This window comes from Berghia stephanieae, chromosome 3 (genome assembly GCF_034508935.2).
Source record: "Berghia stephanieae isolate SIO BIC M18660-M18661 chromosome 3, UCSD_Bste_1.3, whole genome shotgun sequence".
Classification (NCBI taxonomy): domain Eukaryota; kingdom Metazoa; phylum Mollusca; class Gastropoda; order Nudibranchia; family Aeolidiidae; genus Berghia; species Berghia stephanieae.
Genome location: NC_088362.1, coordinates 46,274,194 through 46,291,693, shown reverse-complemented (window position 1 = coordinate 46,291,693; position 17,500 = coordinate 46,274,194). Strand labels below are relative to the sequence as shown.

At 36.3% G+C, this 17,500-nt stretch overlaps 1 protein-coding gene and 1 long non-coding RNA gene across 12 annotated transcripts in view; one reads left to right on the top strand and one right to left on the bottom strand.

The window, feature by feature from the left end:
* Positions 1-17,500, top strand: part of LOC144967852 (angiopoietin-related protein 7-like) — a 227,243-nt gene that overhangs the window by 78,290 nt on the left and 131,453 nt on the right. The gene's annotated exons all lie outside the window — the stretch shown is intronic.
* Positions 1,652-17,500, bottom strand: part of LOC144969556 (uncharacterized) — a 16,679-nt gene continuing 830 nt past the window's right edge. Inside the window, exon 2 of the long non-coding RNA XR_013644768.1 lies at positions 1,652-1,848. This is a non-coding gene — a long non-coding RNA (uncharacterized LOC144969556). The remainder of the gene's footprint in view (positions 1,849-17,500) is intronic.

Genomic DNA, 17,500 nt, shown 5'->3' with positions numbered 1-17,500 from the left:
ATTAAAAAAAAAAATTCGTCGCGAAATCCCAGGTTTGAGAGGTTTTGCCAAGATGAGGATCATTTAAATTAATTGTTATTTGAAGGGCGAGTTTTCTGGCCAAATTTTGAAATACGTGCCTTTCCTAGTATACGGCAGTTAACAGGGTTAAAGAAAATAAATAAATAAATCTATAAATGAATAACAAAAAAACAAAACAAAAAAAAAAACAAACAACAAACACACACACGAACTCACACACACACACACCCACCCACACACACACACACACACACACACACACACACACACACACCGACACGACGACATAACGGTCGAATGGACATTAATGATTTCGTCACATGTCAAAATTTACCATTTTTTTATTGGATAGTTTTGTCTTATTTCATAAACATGGTGGTTAACTCACTCAATCCTAGAGACTTTTTCTACTTTTCAATATTGGAAAAAAAATGTGTTAAAATGAGCATGTACGTTGATAGCTTTATTCAACTATCATTTAACATACAAAAACTAAAAACATGAGTTTTGATAAAACGCCTATAATTTGTCTCAGAAAAATGTAATAAATAGGCATGGGGTAAAAGTAACCCGGGTAAACTACGGATGTAGTCGGTGTTAGGATTGAGTGAGTTAAAGAGTGATCTTGGTCTAAATTGAGTAAATGGCGTCATTCCACTAAACTCACTCAAAGCACTTTATATTATTGAGCTTTTATTGTGCATTTATATTGCGCGATAACAACTGAACTCGCTTTACAAGACGTCCCAATCCAACAGCAACACTGAAGATGAAACATAACGCCTGTATAATTATTAAATGAATTAAATGCTGGTACGTAATAAGCCTTGTGCGGCTATGTGGTCTAGTGGTATGACACTCGATCGAAAGGTCCTGGGTTCGAGCCTCGTGCTCGGCGCGTAGTTGAGTCCTTGGAAAAGGCTCTTTACTCACATTCTCTCACCGTACTCAGGTGTAAAATGAGTAACTGGCCGTTAGCAGCGTTGTCTTTGTCCGAAATATTGTAATATCGCCTAATAGGCGTTACGTCCGGTCCTACATGTTAAATGTTGCTGTTGACAAGGGACCGCTTGTAAAGCGCTTTGAGCAGATTTAGTGGATATTGCGCTATATAAAGCTCAATTTAAAAATAATAATTTTTTTCATAATCTACTCAGAAATTTAGCGGGTTTTCACTAGTGTACTATACAGATCATACATCTTTTCTTCGGCTTGTAACAACATGTTTATAACCTTGCATTTAGCAACCGTGAATATAACAATATAGATTAACATTTTCATGACACGTGTAACAAGATGTGCGGCTATGTGGTCTTGTGGTATGACACTCGCTTTCGGGTCGGAAGGTCCTGGGTTCGAGCCTCGCTCGGCGCATAGTTGAGTCCTTGGAAAAGGCTCTTTACTCACATTCTCTCACCGTACTCAGGTGTAAAATGAGGACCTGGCCGTCAACAGCGTTGTCTCTGTCCTAAAAAATTGTAATATCGCCAAACAGGAGTCATGTCTCATCCTTCATGTTAAGTATTGCTGTTGGTAGGGACCCCCTGTAAAGCGCTTTGAGCACGTTTAGTGGTTTTGCGCTATATAAAAGCTCTATTATGTTAAGACATGAGCGGATGTGAAACAACACTTCTAGCGGGACAAAACATTACATTTTATTCAAAAAGCTCATGTTATCAATGCAAAATCCCAATCATTTCTTTCATACACAAAACACAACACGAAGACAGCATGATGGTACATCCTTACGTCATCCGGCATCTGTGACCTCAGAGTACATCTGTAAGGATTGGGACCAAAATGCTTGCGAGTAAACCGAAGAAGAACCTGTCCCAAATAAAAAAAAAAAAGAATGGATAAAACTTTGTTACAATACAATCATATTTGAATACAAGTCGGTAGGCAATGATGGGAATATTAAGACATAAAAATGATATTACCTTATGGCCCGATTAGACGTACAGACTTTTCGTAAACGGTCCGACCTTAGCCATCGTTAACTTATAGCCTGACACCGTGGCCTTCGGAAAGTTATGGCCTGATACTGACCAAAAAATGACGTCAAAATGCCAGTCTTTTGCCACCAAAGAAAACAAATCGTGAGTTGTATTCAATAGTTCACCCAATGAAATAACTTGTTTCCATGAGCTCTACTAACGACAACTCACTAGCGGTAACCAAATAATGACGTCAAACTGCCAGTCCTTTTGGATTTCAGTTGGATTTCAGTATCAGGCTATAACAAAACGATGGCTTCGCTGACACACGAGAACCGTGGCCTTGTACTTTGACGTCATTTTAAGGTGTGTGCAGCTCCAAGTGAGTACTCAAGGAAAAAAGTGATCGCATTGGTTGAACTATTGAATACAACTCACGATTTGTTTTCAATTCAAGCCAAATACTTGTCTTTTGACGTCATTTTTATGTCAGTGTCAGGTTATAGGTTTACGAACATAGATTAGACGTGGTAGATGTGGGTCACCGTGAATATGTTCGACGAGAGAAGTTCCGTTTAGACGTACAGTTAATACGCTACAACAGTCGTCACGTCACTTCCCTCGTAATGACGCATGGTAACTTAGCAACTGGCTCTAAACTATCGGGAAAATGGCAGACGCCCTTATGAAATATTTCTCTGGCGAGCAAAAAAGCGTATCCAGAGGGAAAAAAAAATAAATTTTATCATGTTTTGACTTTTTACACATTCTGATCACAAGACATATGAAAAGTTATTGTCATGGTCTCAAGTGAGTAAAGAGCTACTCGACTATGCATAAAGATATATGTAGAATGAGGCCCCAGAATTTACTAGTTACTATAAATGAAAAACAATCAACGATTTGTTTACAATGAAATAAAAATAATGATAAAATTTAATTAAAAGAGATAAACAGTGATCGTGGCAGTTACAAATAGAAATATGAATATTTTACGTAACTTATGATAATATGTCAGGTTCGTAAGTTTACGTTTCCAGGCAGTTGATGGGCTTGGATGATCTATTCCTCTGATAACAGGATCGGACTCGTAAAATTCCACTTCCAGGCAATTGGTAAGAAGTTATTGTGTAGTCCTTTGACAGCGGGCTTGGGTTTGATCCTTGAAGATTATACAATCAAAGTTAAAAGCTCCGGCGTCTTAATGGTGTAGATATAATATCTACAAAGTCCCAAAAGATAAAAATCTTCCAGTATATATATAGGAATAGAGCGACTGGCCGTCCGGCATAGATTGTGGAGAGAAAGTGAGTGTCAAATGTTAGACCTATCAGCTTTTATAATAAGTGGCTACGTGACAGAATGTAGAACGAAAAGTATTCACTAATTAGAAATTAATTCGAGGGAAGGCTATAAAAGGAAAGACGATCTAAATTTAGAAGGTAAAGTTTATCTAAGCCTACCGAAATATAACTGGAGTGAGATGAATTCAGTTCTTAATAAAATAAAATTTAATAAGATAATTGTGAACAACCTTTACTGTGACACCCCCACCCACGTTTAAAATATACTCTTTAACCATTATGGGAAAGATAGATTTTACAAACGGAAGTAAATTTACTATCATGATACTCTAGCATTAATCCATTGTTATGATTTGTGCTACAATTAAATTATTTATTAACTAGACATGGAAATGTTTATACTAACGTAGGTATATGAATGGGTGACAATAACAATGAAAGATTGTGATTACAAATCATTGTGATGAACAACATGATGGCAATGTGATTACAAATCATTGTGATAAACAATAGTGATGGCAATGAAGCATGATTTAAGTCGATGATATGAAGGTAATTTACTGAATGAAATGAATGAAAATGTAAATGGAATATTGACATTTCAATTATTAATCATAAATGAGTGAAAATTCATAACAATAATAGTAAAGAGAAAATTTCCCAAATCATGAATGGGTATGGTATATATATCCAAACAATACTCAATGTTACATTAAGTTGGGTCATCATGTTTACAAATAAAATTATCGAAATTGTGCGTTCTGATTTGGCATAGTTTGCGAGGTAACTAACGGTATGCATGGGAGGTTAAGTTATACCCTTCTCACGTGTTTATACTAATCGAGAAAGTAGGTCGGCGTGAATATTTTCACAGCCTGGTATGTGAGAGATACTGAAAGTGTAATTTTGCAAAAATAGACTCCACCTTAGTACTCTACTATTATTCATTTTGTTATTTCTTATGTACGTGAGTGGTTTATGGTCCGTTTCGACCACAAACTCTTTTAGCAGTAGATATCTGCTGAATGTCTTTAAAGCAAAGACGATGGCCAGTCCTTCACGCTCTATTACAGAGTATCGTGATTCTCTGTCCAATAATTTTCTGCTTGCATATAAGCAAGGCATTAGAGTTCCCTCATGCTCCTGTAATAGTACACCTGCGATGCCCTTATCAGACGCGTCAGTTCTTACAACAAATTCTTTTGACATGTCGGGTAATTTAAGAATTGGTTCTGAACAGAGTAATGCCTTTAATTGGTTAAAGCTATTCTGACACGCTTCTGTCCAAACAATTTTGTTCGGTGACCCATTCTTTGTCAGATTTGTTAGCGGTGTCGCGATGTGCGCGAAGTTGTAAATGTATTTCCTGTAAAAATTTAGGAGCCCAAGTACTTTGCGTACTTCTTTTTTTTGTCTTAGGTGGTTGCAATTGTGCGATTTTTGTTTGTTTTTCTGTCTCGGGTGTCTGTGTCCCATGACCAACGGTATGATCAATCCTGCATTTGAAGCTTCGATATTAGTAAACATAGGTTGCGACACTGTGTCTCTATCAAAATATCTTTTTAGCATATTTGTATGGAATGTCTTTGTTGTGTTGTTAATTTTAATCTCGTAATTAACATTAGATTTTACTGCTGTTATTTTGAATGGTCCTTTCCATGTAGCTAAAAGTTTACTCGAGTCATCGGGTAAGAGTATTAGTACTTTGTCACCAATCTCAAATTTTCTTGACTTGCTTTTTCTATCGGAGTATTTCTTGTATTTCTCTGCTTTTTTAGTGACGGATTCCTGTGCTAGCTTACATGTGTCATCTATTCTGTCTTTCAGGTTTCTTACATATTCGTAAGCAAACATAATTTCGTTATTGTCCTCCTCATTCCCTTTACAAATGTCGGCTACTATATTGATCGGGCCGCGAGGTGATCGTCCATACATCAACTCAAATGGGGAGTAGCCTGTAGATTCTTGGGGTATTTCTCTATATGCAAATAGGATTGCTGGTAAGTATCTGTCCCAATCATCTGGTTTTTCTGCTGACACTTTTCTTAACATATTCTTTAGAGTGCCATTAAATCTTTCACAAAGACCATTTGCTTGGGGGTGGTAGGGAGTTGTGAATGAGTGTTGGATTCCCATGAGTTTCATGGTTTCTTGCATCATATGTGATGTAAATTGGGGTCCATTGTCCGACAGTATCTCATTTGGTATGCCTATTCTAGTAAAAATTGTCATCAATGCTTCAGCTATGTGATCCGATGTAGTTGATTTCAATGCTATCGCTTCTGGCCACCTGGTTGCGTAATCGACTAGTGTTAGTATGTGTGTATGGTTTCTATCTGACTTTGTTAAAGGGCCTATAATGTCAATTGCAACTTTTTGAAAAACTTTTTCAATAACTGGGGTTGTCTCTAATGGCAATCTCGGTATTCTGCCTTTTGCGACTCTTCTTTGGCATGTGTCACACGATTTCACATATTCTCGGACGTCTTTAGTAATTCCAGGCCATGTGAAATTCTCGGATATTCTCTTCAATGTGGAAGAGCTCCCAAGATGTCCAGAAGTTATTGAATCGTGCTCTATTCCAAGGATTTTGTTTCTGTAAATACTCGGCGTGACCAGTTGTTTAGCTATTTTGTTTCTTTTCCTATGTAACCTGAACAGAATATCTTTTTCAATGATGTATTCAACTTTTGATTTCGTCCCTTTGTTTGCGATATTGAAATATGATGTTAAAGTCGGGTCCTTTTTCTGTTCTTCAATGAACGTGTTCCTGTCAAATTGTTGTGGTTCTAGAGAAATAGTCATTGGCTTCTCTGTTGTCTTAGTCATCTTTCTTGTTTCTGCTAGACAAGCTGTTTCTTGGGTTAATGACCATTCTTTTACATCTGTTGGGTTGTCTTTAAGACCTTTTATATTGCCAACAATAACATCAGCGACGGGGTTGGGAAGTATACAGCATTCCACTATTCCTGTATAGTATGGGGTTTCTATGTACACATTAGCTGTTTCAAAGGTTTCGACTGTGCCACTGAATGTGATGCATTGTACCGTTTTTCCAGTTTTGTCTTCGTCATTGATCAAAGATGCTTTTATTCCTACTGTACTGCATCCTGTGTCTCTCAATATTTTGCAATCAGTTCCATTAGCTTTGCCTTCACAAAAAAATAGCGATCCTGATTTGTGAGTTTGTGTTAAAAGTGACATACCTTTCACGCAATACACATTTATATTTTCTCCTGACATTATTCGTATCTGATTATTTACACTTGTTTGGAGTGATGCATTTGCAGTTTCTTTTGGATATCCCACGATTTTGTAACATTTGTCTGCTGTGTGGCCTTTCATTCCACAATATTGACATTTAATTATAGGTTTGTTGGTTTTCTTATACTCAGTATTATTGTCAGTGCTATTTCTTGTTTTGTTTTGATAGGGTCGGCTATGGTCTCTATTGAACTGTTTGTTCCATGGTTTGTTACTATGGTCATCTTGTTTCACTTGCGTGTTCCGAGTGATTGATCGGCTCGTTCTATTTGAGTACTGAACTTTAGGTGTACCTGGACTCTGAGCAGCAGCAGCGTAGTATGGTTCCTTCAATGTTCTGCTAAGGGGTGTCAATGGATGTGCGCTGTTAAAGTTTTCTGCGTAGATTTTTAATTTGTCCAAGTTTTCTGGCTTTCTCTCTTTAAAGAATGCGACTAAATCTGGGTTGCAAGCTTGATAGATTCGATTCTTCAGCGTGAGATAGTAAAGGCCTGCAAAGTCGTCTTGTTTTACGTTTGCCAACTCAAGCCACCGATTTAGAAATTGAGTAATTCGGTTCACGAATGTATTAAAGTCTTCTCCACTTTCCGGTTTTGCAGTGTGAAACCTTTCCTGGTAACCATCTTCCGTTAATCTAAATCTTTTTAGTAGAGCGTTTTTAATTTTACCATAGTCATCTGCATCTTCAGTTGTTAAGGTATAGAAAACTTTTAGCGGTTCTCCAGATAAGCAGTTAATCAAGGCTGTGGCCCATTTGCTTTCTGGCCAACGATAACCTTTAGCCTGAACTTCGAATCGGTGTAAGAAGGATTCTAGGCAGTCTGAGCGTTCATCGTATGTTGGCATGCGTGGAAGTTTCACGAAAAATTCATCACTATTATTATGTTTTCTTTCATGACCGGTTTTTGTTTTTTCAATTTCCAGCATCATTTGGGTCCTTTTGGTTTCTTCTTCTGCTAAAGCTATTTGTCTTTTTAGTTCCCTTTCTTGGACTCTTTCTTCTCGTTCTTCTCTACGTATTCTTTCTTCATGTTCTTTTTCTTCTCTACGAATTCTTTCTTCATGTTCTTTTTCTTCTCTACGAATTCTTTCTTCATTTTCTTCTCTACGAATTCTTTCTTCATGTTCTTTTTTCTTCTTTTACTTTCTCTTCGCACCATGAAAATATTCTTTCCTGGGGTATTTCTAAGTCCTTTGCGAGACTTAAGTATCTTTTATATGCTTCCATGTTGCAATAAATTAGTTACGATGTTTTATATATATTATATTGACAGGATACTGTTACTGACTGTTTTATTTATTTACACTTACTGGAATGAACTGTTCTATTTTTAGAAATCTCTCTCTCTTATTTCAACTTATTATGTATGTTGAATTTGATGCCTTTTATCGTTATATCTTATAAAGCAATGTGTCAATACAATGCGTAGTTATTATGACTTGAGTCAATAACAATGTGTCAATCGCGTGTACTCTAAACTATGTTACTACGAAAAATGTATCACCAATGTGTGTGACTCGTCGTTAGTTTGTGTACAATTATTCGCAATGACGCTAATATACTAGAGTGTGATAACAATAATAGGATGCCCAAAATAATCCCAAGTTATCTATCACTAAATATAACACGACCGCAAGTAGACTCCTTTTATTATTATTTATTTTTTAAAGACTCACTTTTCAGAACATAATATAGAAGTGTTTTCGGTAACAGTAATATGCCAAAAATGCATTTAAAACAAATCACTATGCAAAACAAATCACGATGTCTATAGTTACTATGTGATGCCCAACTCATGTAAAGAGAATAATGAAGGATATATTTACCAACTCAATTCGTGGCTGGGACCTCTCTCTTGTTCAATGGTTGTTCAACAATTGTAATTAGGCATTGAAGAGTGTTTAACAGTGATGTCTGAAATACAAAACAATAAAATATCGTAAGATTTATAATAGTTACAAAATGTGTTCACAACACTGAGTGAATGGATGATAGGTGAATGAATCGGTATGGAATGTAAACATATTGAAAACAATTCATGAATGAGGCAAACAACAAAATGAAATGAGTGATATAATAACAAAGTGGACAAGGAATGAATGAATGAATGAAAAACTGAGTGAATAGATGAATGAATGAATGGATAATGTATGAATGAAAGAATGAAGGGAGGAATAAATGTATGAATGATTGGATAAATGAGTGAATAAACGAATGAATGGATGAATGAATGAATGAATAAATAAATGAATGAACAATGAATGCATGAATAATTTATAAATGAATAAATGAATGAAGGAATGAATCAATAAAATGCTATTCAATTTGAATGAAAGAATGAATGGATAAATTGCTATTCCATTTAAATGAAGAAATGAAAAAGAAAAAAAAATTAATCCTGTAAATAGGGAGGGAGTTCAATTAAAATATGATCAAGTGGGGCAATTAAGAGTTTTACAATTTAAACTTTAAAGTTAGATGAAATAGGTATAAGTAACTAAATAAATTCAATTCTTTATATGTGTCCCCTCCAAAATGTCATGGTCTCAAGTGAGTAAAGAGCTACTCGACTATGCATAAAGATATATGTAGAATGAGGCCCCAGAATTTACTAGTTACTATAAATGAAAAACAATCAACGATTTGTTTACAATGAAATAAAAATAATGATGAAATTTAATTAAAAGAGATAAACAGTGATCGTGGCAGTTACAAATAGAAATATGAATATTTTACGTAACTTATGATAATATGTCAGGTTCGTAAGTTTACGTTTCCAGGCAGTTGATGGGCTTGGATGATCTATTCCTCTGATAACAGGATCGGACTCGTAAAATTCCACTTCCAGGCAATTGGTAAGAAGTTATTGTGTAGTCCTTTGACAGCGGGCTTGGGTTTGATCCTTGAAGATTATACAATCAAAGTTAAAAGCTCCGGCGTCTTAATGGTGTAGATATAATATCTACAAAGTCCCAAAAGATAAAAATCTTCCAGTATATATATAGGAATAGAGCGACTGGCCGTCCGGCATAGATTGTGGAGAGAAAGTGAGTGTCAAATGTTAGACCTATCAGCTTTTATAATAAGTGGCTACGTGACAGAATGTAGAACGAAAAGTATTCACTAATTAGAAATTAATTCGAGGGAAGGCTATAAAAGGAAAGACGATCTAAATTTAGAAGGTAAAGTTTATCTAAGCCTACCGAAATATAACTGGAGTGAGATGAATTCAGTTCTTAATAAAATAAAATTTAATAAGATAATTGTGAACAACCTTTACTGTGACAGTTATAGCCAGCTTGAAGAATAAAAAGTAATGATTTTCTTTGTTTAGAACCAAGATGGCCGCCGTTGCTGGGCGGCGTGACATCAGACTACGGAATCGAATTATTCACAATTTGGGGAAATCCGTTGGATCGTATACGAACTGTCTGTACATCTAAACGGGCCATAATGTAGAGGATGCCATGATAATAGCACGGATGGCTTGCAGAAAATAGTAAATAATAAGGATAACAAAAGACGTCTGATAGTTTTCAGGTTAAAATAGAACAGGAAGTGTTTTTTTTATTGAAAAAGTGAAAAGTACATCAAACTGGTTTCTGTGAAAAAAAGAGTTCTATTAGTGAGGGAAAGTGAATCTGTAGTATACAAGTAGATGAGATAGTGAAACAATAAATAATCATACTGTTAGGTGAGGTTACATCCTCTAACACACCCCCTTAAACTCAGCTTTGTAAGGAAAATAAAGGAAATAAAAATGATTATAGTTAAGGTAGTAATCTACTTAATAATATAAGATTAAGTAATAGTTAATATTATGTTCTTGTAATGGATGGATCAAGTTTTCTCATTGAAAATGAAAATTACTATTGATTTAAACAACACTAACTTGTAGAGGTATAAAAGATACCATCCAAATTAAAGTAATATTTACATGATTAACAGCAGTAATAGTAGGTACATAAAGGTTTAACTATTGGGTCATATTCAGTAACAATAATTAGCAAAAATATGAAACTGATAATATAATAATAATATCAATACTAGTCATTGCATGACTGCAGATACAAATCTTTCAAATTTTCACTCTAGACATGGGTTTTGTCAAAGCATCAGCAATATTCTGTTCTGAAGGAACAAACATGATGGTCATATTACCATTTTGTACCATATCTCTGAGAAAGTGATACTTGATATCAATATGTTTAGTCCTCTGACTTTGTACAGGGTTCTTAGCAAGCGCTATTGCTGACTGATTGTCACAATTCATCGTAAAGACATTTGAGTTCACATTGGTCATATCATTAAAAAGTGCCAATAAAAATATGCCCTCCTGTGTGGCCAATGCTAATGATACATATTCAGCCTCACAGGTAGACAAAGCAACTGTATTTTGTTTCTTTGACTTCCATGAAATCAGAGGTCCCTCATTTGTTAATTGGAAACCGTAGCCAGAGACGCTTTTTCTGTCTCTTGAATTTGCCCAATCCGAGTCGCAAAAACCATTCAGATTGAGGGGATTTTCTGATTTCCTGAAAATCAATTGTCTATTGATTGTTGCTTTTACATATCGTAATGCATGTTTGGCTAGTGTCATGTGGTGAGCATTTGGTTTAGACATATGCTGTGAGAGTTTGGTAACGATAAGGCTAAGGTCTGGCCTTGTGCTTGTCATCACATAAATTAGTCCACCAACTATTTCTCTATACAGTGTCTCATCAGTTTCTTCAGCATTATCACTCTCAAATTTGTCAATATTTAAATCACAAGGTGTATATTTTGGCTTACAATCTTGCATGTTAAACCTGACAAGTAATCTATTCAAATAGTTTGTCTGATTCATCATAATAGCTCCATTTTCATGACTGAAATCTATGCCTAGGAAGTTTGATATTTGACCTAGGTCCTTCATTCTGAATTTCTCATTCAATTTGTCTTTGATCTGAGACAAGGTAGTATCTGACTTAGACATCAAAAGAATATCGTCAACATAGCATAGAATAATTGTCATATCATTTTCTGAGTGCATAGTGTAGACACATGGATCTACTTGACTTTGGGTGAATCCCTGGTCATTCAGAAAGGAATGTAATAAATTGTTCCAGTTTCTTCCACTTTGCTTCAAGCCATAAAGGGATTTCTTTAGTTTTAAAACTAACTTTTCACCAGATTTACTCTTCACTGTGTAACCTTCAGGTTGTTCGACATATAACTCACAATCAATGGGCGCATTCAAATAGGCGGACTTAACATCCATCTGGTGGATAGTAAGTTCGTCCTGAACTGCGATTTGTGTCATGGTTCTGATTGATGAAATGCGAGCGGTGGGAGAGAATGTTTCATGATAATCGATCCCAGGCATTTGGGAGTAGCCTTTGGCAACAAATCTGGCCTTATGCTTTGGTTCATTGTTAGGACCATTTTCACTGTATAAACCCAACGACCGCCGATAGCTGATCTTCCAGGAGGAAGGGGGCTTAACTCGAAAGTGTCATTCTCTTCCAAGGCTGTCATTTCATCATTCATTGCATTTGACCATTTTTCAGATTCTTTGCCAGTAATGGCTTGTTTGTAAGACATAGGTAAAGGCAAGTTGGAAACATTAAAACAATAATGGATAATACAATACAAATGGTTATCAATCTCATCATCAATAAAGTAATCATCCAAGTGTTTTGGGCGTGATCTTTGTCTTTTTGCTTCAGCATTACAACTGGTGTTGCCATCACTACCAGTAGGGTCAGTGATGTTTTCACATGGTTCGAATTCATTTGTGGGCGTACAGTCATCTGCAGAAGAAAGTACAGGTCGAGGGGTATCCCCCTTTGCCCTATCGGGCAATACAAAGTCATCATCTGAGACTTGCTCTACATTTGTACAACTTGGTACAGGCACAATGCTGTCTTTATTTTCAGGTTTGGCGAATTTAACCACCCTTATTTTGGAAACAGTGTCTGATTCAGGGAAGTATACCAGATGTGCTGGACTCCCTTTGTCAAACCCAATGAAAATTCCAATTCTACTTCTGTCATCCAGTTTCTTGGGGTTCTGAACTAAGGCATAACATGTCGACCCAAATGGTTGCATGTTGGCAATGTTTGGCTTATTTCCTGTGAATAATTGGAAAGGGGTACATTTGATTCTTTGGTTAAAGCACCGGTTTCTGGTGTAGGCCGCAGCCATGACGGCATACGTCCACAGACATTTTGGCAGCCCTGATTGAATCAATAGACACCGAGACATCGAGAACAGGGTACGCCATGCCCGTTCAACGGTACCGTTCTGATGCGGGGAATTAGGGGCAGATAATTCGTGTTTTATTTTGTTATCCCTGAGCAGGGCTTTGAATTGTTTAGAGATAAACTCTCCCCCATTGTCGCTGCGGACACATTTTACACTACCATAAGGCCTTACATCAGCCAGAAAATTTTTCATGGCTTCAATAGCATCACTTTTACACTTCATAAAATAAACCATAGTCAAATTTGAATAGTCATCTACACAGCATAAAGCATATTTATGTCCATCAATAGAACTTTGTTCGACGGGTCCAGCTAAATCTATGTGAACTTTATCTAGAACTTTGCATGATCTTGCATCTGGTTTTCTGTTTATATTGTTTGTCATTTTCCCTAGCACACAAGTACCACAGTTAAATTTTGCATTACGGTCAGTGATTTTCATACCTTCGACTACCTTCTCTAATGATAAAATGTCCCGAATATTGCAATGTCCCATGGCTTCATGCCACTGTTGTAAAGTACGAACACCTTGTGTATCTGCTGTCACACTGTTTATGAAATACAGATTACCGTCTCTTTTTATGTTGAAATCAACTTCACCATCATAGGTTGACAAGGTTGCATCATTTTTGGCGAATTTTATAGTTGCACCATTTTCTGTTGCAGCTTTCACAGAGAAAATACTTTGTGAGAATGAAGGTACGAATAAAACATTATTAAGGGTAACATTATGGTCAACTCCTTTCGTATCCCGGAGGGAAATTTCAACGTCGCCTTTGCCTTTCACAATATTTGACGGTCTGGTGCCATCGGCCAATTCAATTACGTGGTCGGCCGGGTTAAAATTTTCTTCGAATCGAACAAATTTGTGTTGGTCATTGACGATGTGGATAGTTGCCCCACTATCGACTAGGAGCGCATTGATTTGATGAGTATGTGAATGTGATGGATTGGCATCACAACTGAAACAGTAGTTATTGCGAGGTGATTGCGTTGATGAACTTGATTCTGAGTCGTTAACAGATTTCGCTGACTTGAGTCTGCGGCAGAATTTTGTGTCGTGTGATGAGGTTTTGCAGATGTTGCAGAAACGACTATGTGGGCGTGAATGGGTTTCTTTACGCCTACAGTAGGCGGTGTCGTGTGTTGTACTTTTACAGTTTTCACACCAACGATGATCTCTACCTTTTCTATGGCTGTTATTGTTACTGCTAAATTGAACGTTCATGATGGATGTGTCAGATCGTTGAATCTTTTCGGTGTCTTCATAATTTCTGATGGCAATTTTGAACTCAGTAAACGTTAGATCTTTGTCCTTCTGAGTAATGACGGCCGTAAACGAGTTGAATTTTGGAGGCAATCCTTTGATAATCATAGCGATTAGAAGGCTATCGCTGATGGTCTCACCAGTATCACGAAGTGATGCAGCAGCAGTTTCTGCTCTTAGCAGATAGTCCGTGACGGATTCTTGGTCAGCCTTAATTAGTGACGTGAGTTGAGTATATAGTGTAATCACTCTCGGTTTACCTTTTGGTAAATAATGATCTCTGAGGATCTGTAGCGCTTTTCTGCCGTTGTCCCTTGCGTCTCTTATTATCAGGGATAAGGACCTGTCATCTAATACTTGCACCAGTTCGGCAAAACATTCAGCATTTTTGTTGTCATCAACTTCGACATGTTGGTCGTCTAGGTTGGCAAATACTGTGTGTAAATCTCTTATCCGCATAAATCCCAAAAACTTTACTTCCCACAGCTCAAAGTATCGCTCGTCACCGTTAAATAATAATTTATTCCTGTGGCTGGGCCCATAACCTGTAGAGGATGCCATGATAATAGCACGGATGGCTTGCAGAAAATAGTAAATAATAAGGATAACAAAAGACGTCTGATAGTTTTCAGGTTAAAATAGAACAGGAAGTTTTTTTTTTATTGAAAAAGTGAAAAGTACATCAAACTGGTTTCTGTGAAAAAAAGAGTTCTATTAGTGAGGGAAAGTGAATCTGTAGTATACAAGTAGATGAGATAGTGAAACAATAAATAATCATACTGTTAGGTGAGGTTACATACTCTAACACATAAGAGGCGATAAAGTCTTTATGAAATGGATACTTTGATGCCGTGTAGCCTGCTTTGGGGATGGACGAAGCATTGTGAATCCCATTGAGCATGGCGACGTCGTGGAAGGGCACTGTACAAATGTTTATAATTACAATTAGCCAGTAGATTTTTGACCAATCAAAACATGGAATTCGTGACACATCTTCACACGTACTAAGACAAACATAGTTGTTTGTTTATAAACAATAACATGAATGAAATCGACCTCTCTCTTATCGTTGTTATTGATTTTATACCACCCAATAGGTGACCGGTAATCACACGGATTTCTCGACCATACTGTTAACGTTTAAGTTTATACCAGTTTTCTGTGTTGGTTCTATTGAAAGTATGCGCTTGGCTAAGAAACTCACAACATTGCCATCCGGAAGATGACGGACTAACACACAAAACTATGTGTAACATTGAATGTTTATAGTCTGGTTAATACAGTTTAGTGATAATTACTCATAAACACGGATGACAAAAAGCAGTAACAAAGACATGAGTGACGTCAACTTCATACTATTTATTGATAATGCGGTAGAACAGTGGGTATTTTACTTAGACACATATCATCGATAGTAAAACCTGTGTAGATTGCTATGTTTACCAAACACTGCCATTGTTTACATTATGACGACTGTCCGAAAGGCGTGGTTATCTAAGCATCGATTACTTTACGATATTATAGATAGAACGAAATTGACGTCCCTCATCTGTTTGTTATTGCTATAGGCAACCATTTATAGATAGAACGAAGATGACGTCACTCATGTCTTTGTTATTGTTTTTTGCCGTCCACGTTTATGAGAACTTCTCACTGAACTGTCTGAACCAGACTATAAAAGATCATGGTTACACATAGTTTTGTGTGTTAATCCATTATACTTCCGGATGGTAATGTTGTGAGCTTATTAGCCAAGCGCATACTATCTATACAGGTAGTTTTCAATAAATTATATTAATCAGACTACACATAAGTTTAACGTTACACACTGTTTTATGTCTTGCTACATTTTATGCGGATGGCGGATGGTGTGAGTTTTTTTTGTTTTGTTTTTTTTTTTTGTTTTTAGATAAACGCAATGCATCAACTGATAGTTTGCAATTTAATCAAATGCTCACGGGTTCTTACATGCAAAAAGTACTAACAATAGGATTCAATACTCGTAACGTCACTTCCTTCCTAATGACGCATGTTGAAAATACTCAAACCAATCTAATTGTTACCTCCCTTGACTGTAGAGTAGTGGGCGGAAGGGTAGACCTGCAATCGGCCATTGTTGTTTTTTTTTGGATGGAACGTTGATTATTATCAAGCATTAGAATTCTGAAACTAGCTGACTCGTTGTTGTTTTATGTGTTGTAACACATTTATTATAACGCATGTAACTTAGCAACACTGGCTCTAAACTATCGGAACAATGGCGGACGCCCGTATGAAATATTTCTCAGTCGAGCATAAAAGCGTATAGAGAGGGATAAAAAAACACATAAATTTGATCATGTTTTGACTTTTACACATTCTGTTCACAAGACATATGAAAAGTTCTAGCCAGCTTGAAGCAATGATTTTCTTTGTTTAGAACCAAGATGTCCGCCGTTGCCAGACTACTGAATCCAGTTACAAATAGGATGCAATAGTCGTAACGTCACTTCCTTCCTAATGACGCATGGTAACTTAGTAACACTGGCTCTAAACTATCGGAACAATGGCGGACGCCCGTATGAAATATTTCTCCGGCGAGCATAAAAGCCTATTCAGAGGGGGAAAAAAACATAAAGTTGATCATGTTTTGACTTTTACACATTCTGATCACAAGACATATGAAAAGTTCTAGCCAGCATAAAGAATAAAAAGTAATGATTTTCTTTGTTTAGAAGTAGGATGGCCGCCGTTGCCGGGCGGCGTGACATCAGACTACTGAATCCAATTACAAATTACTCAATATAGATAGTATGCGCTTGGCTAAGAAGCTCATAACATTGCCATCCGGAAGTATAACGGACCAACACGCAAAACTGTGTGTATCCATGAACGTTTATAGTAGGGTTAATACAGTTCAGTGAGCATTACTCATAAACGCCGATGGCAAAAAAACAATAACAAAGACCTGAGTGACGTCATCTTCGAACTATCTATAGGAGATTAAATGAAAATATGGAGACATGAAACCCAAGGGTTCCCTCCGAATGTTGATGTTCCATTTCATGACATTTGTGTATCGATTGATTATTAAATATAAGATACACACCATTTGTTAACGCTATCTATATCAATCGTACAAATACACACATGTTTATATAGTCTGAGAGAATTCAGTGATTATAAATTATCGTTATTATTATTATTATCATCATCATCATCATCATCATCATCATCATCATCATCATCATCATCATCATCATCATCATCATCATCATCATCCCCATCATCAATATTATTATTATTATTATCATTATTATTATTATTATTATTATTATTATTATTATTATTATTATTATTATTATTATTATTATTATTATTATTATTATTATTATTATTATTATTATTATTATGAACAAGATGGAGACATAGTACAAAGAAATTAAAAGATATTATTTAAAGTATGAGGCGAGGTCAAGTGG